The sequence below is a fragment of the Callospermophilus lateralis genome, chromosome 7 (genome assembly GCF_048772815.1).
Source record: "Callospermophilus lateralis isolate mCalLat2 chromosome 7, mCalLat2.hap1, whole genome shotgun sequence".
Taxonomy (NCBI): Eukaryota; Metazoa; Chordata; class Mammalia; order Rodentia; family Sciuridae; genus Callospermophilus; species Callospermophilus lateralis.
The window spans coordinates 125,141,298-125,148,539 of record NC_135311.1 but is presented as its reverse complement, the minus strand read 5'-3'; the positions used below and the strand labels follow the sequence as shown (position 1 = coordinate 125,148,539).

Here is a 7,242-nt window from a genome sequence, read left to right as displayed (position 1 = left end):
CATGTTGTCAAAATGCCCACTTAACCTACTCAAACATCTCAAACCCACCCTTTGCTAACCTTCTATAACCCCATTAAAAATATATATATATATAGTTGTAAATGGACAGTGAGCCTTTATTTTATTTTTTTATGTGGTGCTAAGGATGGAAACCAGTGCCTCACACATGCTAGGCAAGCGCTCTGCCTTGAGCTACAGCCCCAGCCTATAACCCTATTTTTTAAAGTTTTCTTTTTTTATAAAAAAAACAAGATTTAAAATGGATTCATGCTGGTGAATGCTAACTGTCCATATTCACACGGAGACACAGTGTAATCACTGAGCCCAATATACAGAGAAAGGAAAACAGCTAGAATTTTATGCACTAATACACAGGAGCCTAGAACCCTCCAGCCTCTGGCAGAGTGAAGAGAGAAGGTTTTTCTTCTTTTCTACAGAGCACGGTGGTGTTCATTCCATATAGGTTTTTTGTTTTTGTTTTTGTTGTTTATTTTTTGAGACAGGGATAAAAATGAATTTAGAACAGAAGGGTGTAGCGATTTCTTTTCCCATTGTACTCTGCTCAAGGTATTCCCTCCCTTCCAATAAATTGAGAACCATGGATTGAGAAAAGAGACCTCAAGAACAGGGCAACAGAGCGTAAGTAGGGGGGGGGGCGCGAAGAACGCTAAGCAACTCAGTGAGACCATCTCTATTTTTGTTTGTTTATTTATTTTGGTACCAGGGATTGAACTCAGGAACACTCAACCACTGAGCCACATCTCCAGCCCTATTTTTTTTTTTTTTTTTTTTTTGTAGTTTATTTAGAGACAGGGTCTCACCGAGTTGCTTGAGGCTGGCTTTGAACTCCTGTCTCAGCCTCCCAAGCTGCTGGGATTACAGGTGTGCACAGCCACCGCGCCTGCAGAGACCCTGTCTCTAAATAAAATACCACATAGGGCTGGGGATGTGGCTCAGTGGTCCAGTACCTGCCCCAGACCCCTCCAAAAAAAAAAAAAAAAATACATGAAAACAAAAAACAAAAAAGGTTGGAATCCATTGGTATTGAGTTAGTTATCTTTCCATTTATCATCATCTTCATCTTCTTCACTTCATCCTTATTGCCTTCTTCATCAATATCTCCCAATCCGTCTTCATCATCCATGTCAGGAACCGACTGCAATGGATTCGGCCACATACCATCTTTGAAGACCTCTTCTACCTCACCTGCACCTGCGTCAGGATGGTCAGTAAACCAGGTAGAGAAGCTCTCGGTTCTTCCTGCTGCCTCTTCCTGATGGCTTTATTCTGCGTTGAACTTGAACGTCAAATCCTTTCCAGATTTCCATTTGATTTCAGTGGACTTTGAAGATGGATCGCCACTCTCATTCAGATGAAATTCTTTGGAGAGAACTTTATATTCAAAGTAAGGATTTTCATCAAAATAAAAATCTATTCTGTAACCTGATTTGATATCTTCAAATTCCATCACTTCAACTCTGATCAAATCTTGCAGCGCCGCTTCATCTTCCGCGGTGTTGACACTTGTGGATGGTTGACAAATGTTATTACCCCCAAATTGGGGGTTTTGGCGACCAATTCTGACCTCTTCCGAAAAAATGGTTGGCGGAGTTATATTTCTGTTCTACTTTCAGCATCTCCTCACTGGCTTGCTCAATAAGTCTATCTGTTTCATTTTGTACCTCATCGATATGATCAATTGCTGCTTGTTCTTCTGGGGTCCCTGTCTGCCGTCGTGGTTGGAGTTGAGCTCCTTTCTACTGACTGTCCTTTTGGTGCTGCTCTCGGAGGTGTGTGGGGAGTGGTGACAGGCCAAGCCCAGAGGGGGAGGGGCGGACAGGGGGCTTCCCCTTACCACCTGCACCTGCGCTCCCTCGCAGCCCTCCCCCTTGCTTGCTAGCTCCAGCTGCCCTCGCAGCAGGCTGGGGCTCCTGCCTGCGGAGGGAGGCGGATGCCCGAGCTCCCTTATTGGGGCTCGTGCTCACTGCTCCGCCCAGGCCAGTCTGGAACTCAAGATCCTCCTGCCTCAACCTCCCAAGTGATTACAGCTGCACTACCATGCCCATTTTATCAGTCCTTTTATTTTGTAGCCATGTTAGTGGTGTGAAATGGTATTTTACTTTTGTTCTCCCTTTCTTTTCCCCCCTTCCTTTTCTTTCTTTCCCTTTTCTGCTTCCTTCCTTCCTTCCTTTTTTTTTTTTTTTTTTTTTTTTTTTTTTGCGATGCTAGGGGTTGAACCCAGGACCCTATGCTTATTGGGCAAATCCTGAACCTGTACCGTCGAGCTACACTCCTAGCTCCTTACTCAATCTCTATACTGTCTGTGACGTGAGGGATCATTCCCTCTTGGAATACTTGGTTTCTAAGACATCTCATTGTCCTGGTGGCCTCCTTTGTCCCAGTGGTTCCTCCTAATCTGTTCAACCTCTCCGCAGTGAAATACCCTAGCACGCACTCCCGGGTTCTCTTGCCTTTTCTGTCTACACCACTCCCTTGGCAACCTTGTGCAGTCTTAGTGGGCTCTCAATGCCCTCTGTGCACCAGCCAACCCCAAATTTACATATTTCAGTCCAGAGCTCTCTCCTGGACTGTAAAGCTCATTCACTTAATTTTATTCCACATCTCTCCTTATATGTTTATCATCTTCTCAAACTTTGCATATTCAAAGCTGAATTCTTGAACTGAATTGCTGCTCCTCCCCTATCAAATAAAAGGCAACTCCCAGCTTGGGGACTGATAACTAGGAGCTGTTTTTCACTCTTGTCTCCCTCTCTTTTTTGCTGTGCTGGGGATGGAACCCAGGGTGAGCTCTACCACTGAGCCACACTCTCAGGCCTACTCCTTTTTCTCTTGCACCCTACATTCTAGTTGGTCAGCAAGTCCTGATGACTCTACTTTCAGAACAGACAGCATAAGACCACATCTCACCCACATCAATCCCCCACCCCCACCCTCACCCCCTCATTCCCTGTTTTCTGCCATCTCCTTGGCTCAGGCCACTGCTTCTCCAGAAGTGCAGGGATTTTATCTATTTTGTTTTCAGGGTAACCCAGTGCCTGAGAAGATGTTGATGTTCAATAAATATCCATGGAAAGAACTTGAAGAAAGGAGGTAAGAGCCAGATCTTAGAGGGACATGGTGGCACCTACCTGTAATCCCAGCAGCTTGGGAGGCAGAGGCAGGAGGATCAGAAGTTCAAGGCCAACTTCAGCAATTTAGCAAGGCACTCAGCAATTTAGTGAGACCCTGTTTCTAAATAAAATATAAAAAAGAAGGGCTGGGGGTGCCGGGGTTGTAGCTCAGTGGTAGAGTGCTCACCTAGCATGCAGGAGGCACTGGGTTCGATCCTTATCTGTTAGCATCACATAAATGTAAAATAAGATATTGTGTTCACCTAAAACTTAAGAATAAATATTTTTAAAAATATATTAAAAAAGAAAAAAGAAGGACTGGGGGTGCGTTTGTGGCTCAGCGGTAGAGTGCTCGCCTCACATGTGTGGGGCCCTGGGTTTGATCCTCAGCACCACATAAAAATAAATAAAATAAAGGAATTGTGTCCAACTACAACTAAAAAAATATTTTAAAAATACATATATATATAAAAGAGCTGGGGATGTGGCTCAGTGGTTGGACGCCTCTGGTTCAATCCCTGGTATGGGGGAAAAACAAATCAGCAACAACAAAACAAGCCCAGATTTTGCAGGGAATGGTGGAGTGTGGCCTTAGGAGGGCCATTGGAAGTTCCTTCCTATTTTCCCAGCCAAGGAAGCCTGGTGTAGTAGAATCCCAGGGCTTCTGTTCTTATCCCATCTTGGCCTCTTGGGGCACTGTGACCTGGGTACAAATTACTCCCCCTTCACTGAGGCTTGGTTTCCTCATCTGCTCATCAGGGCATTATGACCTTCCTCCCTGGCTAGTGCGAAATACCTGGTGTGTGAGCAGTGTCCAGCATATAGCCAACACGGAAGGCTTTTCCTTCACAGAAACAATGCGAATTTGGAGCAAATTTCAGACAGGAGTGCAGATTTTTGTTGTCAAAGATGTGAGATGTGGTCTGATGCTGGTGGTGGTAAGGAGGTAGAGAAGGAAGAGGGAAGAGAAATGGAGAAAGAGTAGGAGGCAAGGCCCTGAGATCCAAAGGACAGGGACAGGCCAGGCTGCCCGAAGGGATCTGAGCAGGGCAGGTTTTCCACCTCTCTTGGATTCAGATCTCCCTTTCCTCAGGGTGGTGTAGCTCATAAAGCCTCTCCACCCTGGGCTCTGTTCAGCCCACCCTAAGCGATAGGGAGGCACATAGATATGACAGGTGAGTAAGGCCATATCATGGTGAGGAAACTGAGGCTCAGGAAGGCACAATTTGCCTTTGGCTCCTCTTCTCTGCTCCTCCGGATGTTCGAGGGCTGTCTTGCTCCCATTCCTACCTCCTCAGGGCATACACCTGAGTGGGTGCTCTTGAGTGGGTCTCCAGCCCTTAGCCCATTCCACACCCCTTTTGTAACAATAACATTGAGATGCCTCTTTCCTGTAGTACAATTCTTAAATTTCCAAATGCGGAAATCAATGCCATAACCAAAATGTGAAGAAATAAAAGGAAAGTAACCTATACTGTCTCTCTTTTTTTTATCCTATAAATACGCCGGCAGACTTTCTTAGATCAGCGCTTGTTGGATTCATGCTTATGAGTCACCTGGGCACCTCATTAAAATGCAGATTCTGAGCCAGCGAGGCTGGCGAAGGAGCTCAGAGTTTTCCAACCTGCTCCCTGGTGTTACCCAGCTGCTGCTCCACTGGCTGGAGGGAGGGCGCCCCGTCTGCCGAGGTGGGCGGCCCGTTGAGCCCGGGGCGCCCAGTTCCCGGCGGGATCATCCGCCCAGAGCCTACCCGTCCAGGGCCCTAGTGAAGGGCAACCGGGTCCGGGCCCGCCCTGCAGCCCAGCCTCATTCCTGGCATCAGGGCGGCGAGCGCCTCGCTGCCGAGACAGCAGTTCCCACGGGAGGAGCCCGCCCGGGGAACCGGCCTCGGGGCAGGGAGGGAAGCCCTGAACTGCCCGTCCAGCGAATTGACGTCCGAGGGGCGGGGCCTCTCAGCCCCACTCTCTTCCCTGTCCCTGCTTGGATCTGTAAAGCCCAGGTGCCTCTCCTTTCTCCTTTCCTTCCACATTCCCTCTGCTACAGTCTGGGCTAGGCACCTGCAGTGGTCAGCCCAAGAGGACCCAGCTGTTCCCTGCCATCATCCCTGCTGGTTCTGGCGAGGGCAGGGGTTCTGGGGACGCTCTGGGGAGTCTTCCACACTTGAGAACCAGGCCAGACTGATCCTAGTCTAGTCACTAGTACAAGCTATTAGAGCTTGGAGGATGTCCCGGGACTGGATCCTGTTTTGCCTGGCATGTGTCAAGAAAAGCTTGCAGGTCTCCTGGGTCTGCATCACCCAGGAAGTAAAGCACTGCCCATGTGTGCACGTGGAGCTCCAAATTTCCTTCAGGATCCTTAACTCTGGATATCAGAGCTGGAAGGCTAAATCTCTCATTCTAATCTGGGGAAACTGAGGCCCAGAGAGGGGAAGGGTCTTGCAGCTCACAAGCCTGATAAGGTTCTGGTCCTGCTCCTTGGGTTCTTAGATGAAGTCTCTGGGGTTTTCACAGCTCCCTCTGCTGCCTGGGACCTGGGGCCAGTGTTTGACCAGAGCCTATTTCTTTTATTTTAGTGATGGGGTGGGGGATTGAACTCAGGCATCCTTTGCACTGAGTTACATACCCAGCTCTTTTTTTTTTTTTTTTTTTTTAGACAGGGTCTCACTAATGGCCTTTCTAAGTTGCTGAGGCTGGCCTTGAACTTGTGATCCTCCTGCCTCAGCCTCTCTAGTCAATGGGATTGCAGGCATGCGTCACCCTGCTTGGCTATTAGGGTCAGTATTTGGATACAGTAAACCCCTCTCTCCCCAAGGCTTTACAAGAGGCACCAGGGCTTTACAAATCCAAGGAGTTTAGGGCAAGAGTGAGTCAAATCAAAGAGAGAGCCCAGCAGGAAAGGGAAGGAGATTTAGTGCCCTATAAAATATACTTTGCTGGGGCTGGGGATGTGGCTCAAGCAGTAGCGCACTCGCCTGGCATGCATGCGGCCCGGGTTCAATCCTCAGCACCACATACAAACAAAGATGTTGTGACCGCCGAAAACTAAAAAATAAATACTAAAAAATTCAAATATATATATATATATATATCCTTTGGGTTTAATTTCCTAAAACAAAGTTGTGCCACTAAAGCAAGAAAGAGACGATGGGGACTTAATTTGGTTTTACTTTTCAATGTCTTGCTTCCTAGACAGAAGGCTCAAGCTCTGACTACAGAGTAGAGACAGAACCAGCCATGCTGGGGGCTGTTAGAATGGCTCTGTCACTATTCTAAGATTGAGTTTGGCCTGTGTCAGTTCCACATGGAGATAGGAGTGTATTTGGCTCCATCATGGCCTAGCCCACAAGAGATGAAGCTCTATCTAGGCTTGGGTGGAGATCTTTGTCATCAGGCTCAGGTTCAAGTTTATGTCCAAGGTCAGAGCTCATCCTAGGATCAGGGAACAGGGAGAAGCAGACCTTGGTCCCTGCCAGGACAGACCCAGCCCAGGATTCCTACTCCAGGAGGGTGAGTCAGGCAGCCTGTACAGAGCCACAGCCTTAGGCTCCAGGGCTGGAGCAGAGGCCCTGGTTGCAGTGATATCCCAGGGCCTGTGGCTCACCATGGCTGGTTCTTGAGGGCAGGCCGAGGATTGTCACTGAATCCCTCCCCATACAACTTCCCCACAGGACCCTAGGGTTGTGTGGATCCCCTCCTTTCACTTTTCTACTCAAAGCTCTGTTGCTTACGGAGGCAATTGGCACCGTAGCCAGCTCTGCCTATGGGCAACGGGACTCAGGGGTGGAGATCAGGCTTTCTCGTGGTCTCAGGGCTCTGTCCAGGTGTGCGTGCTAGGAAACAGGTTAGCTGGACAACAGGAACTGTGAGCTCCGGAGTCCCTACCATGGCCGATTTCCAATACCCACAACACACTGTGCCCTGGCCCTGTCCCAGCACAGTCCCCTTGTCTTCCACAGGGCCCAGTTGGCCCATGAGATCAGGGTTCCCCCAAGGGTTCTTTGCCCTGTCCCTGTGCCTATTGGTGTGAAGGTGACTGTGTTCATGATTGTGGCTTTGGCTGACATTGTGACTGTGATGGTTGAGTCTCTTTCAGTGATGGGAGGGGACAGTCA

At 48.4% G+C, this 7,242-nt stretch overlaps 1 pseudogene; it reads right to left on the bottom strand.

Moving 5' to 3' along the window:
• Positions 1–1,049: 1,049 nt before the first annotated feature.
• Positions 1,050–4,866, bottom strand: LOC143404520 (protein SET-like; annotated as a pseudogene).
• Between the last annotated feature and the right edge of the window lie 2,376 nt (positions 4,867–7,242).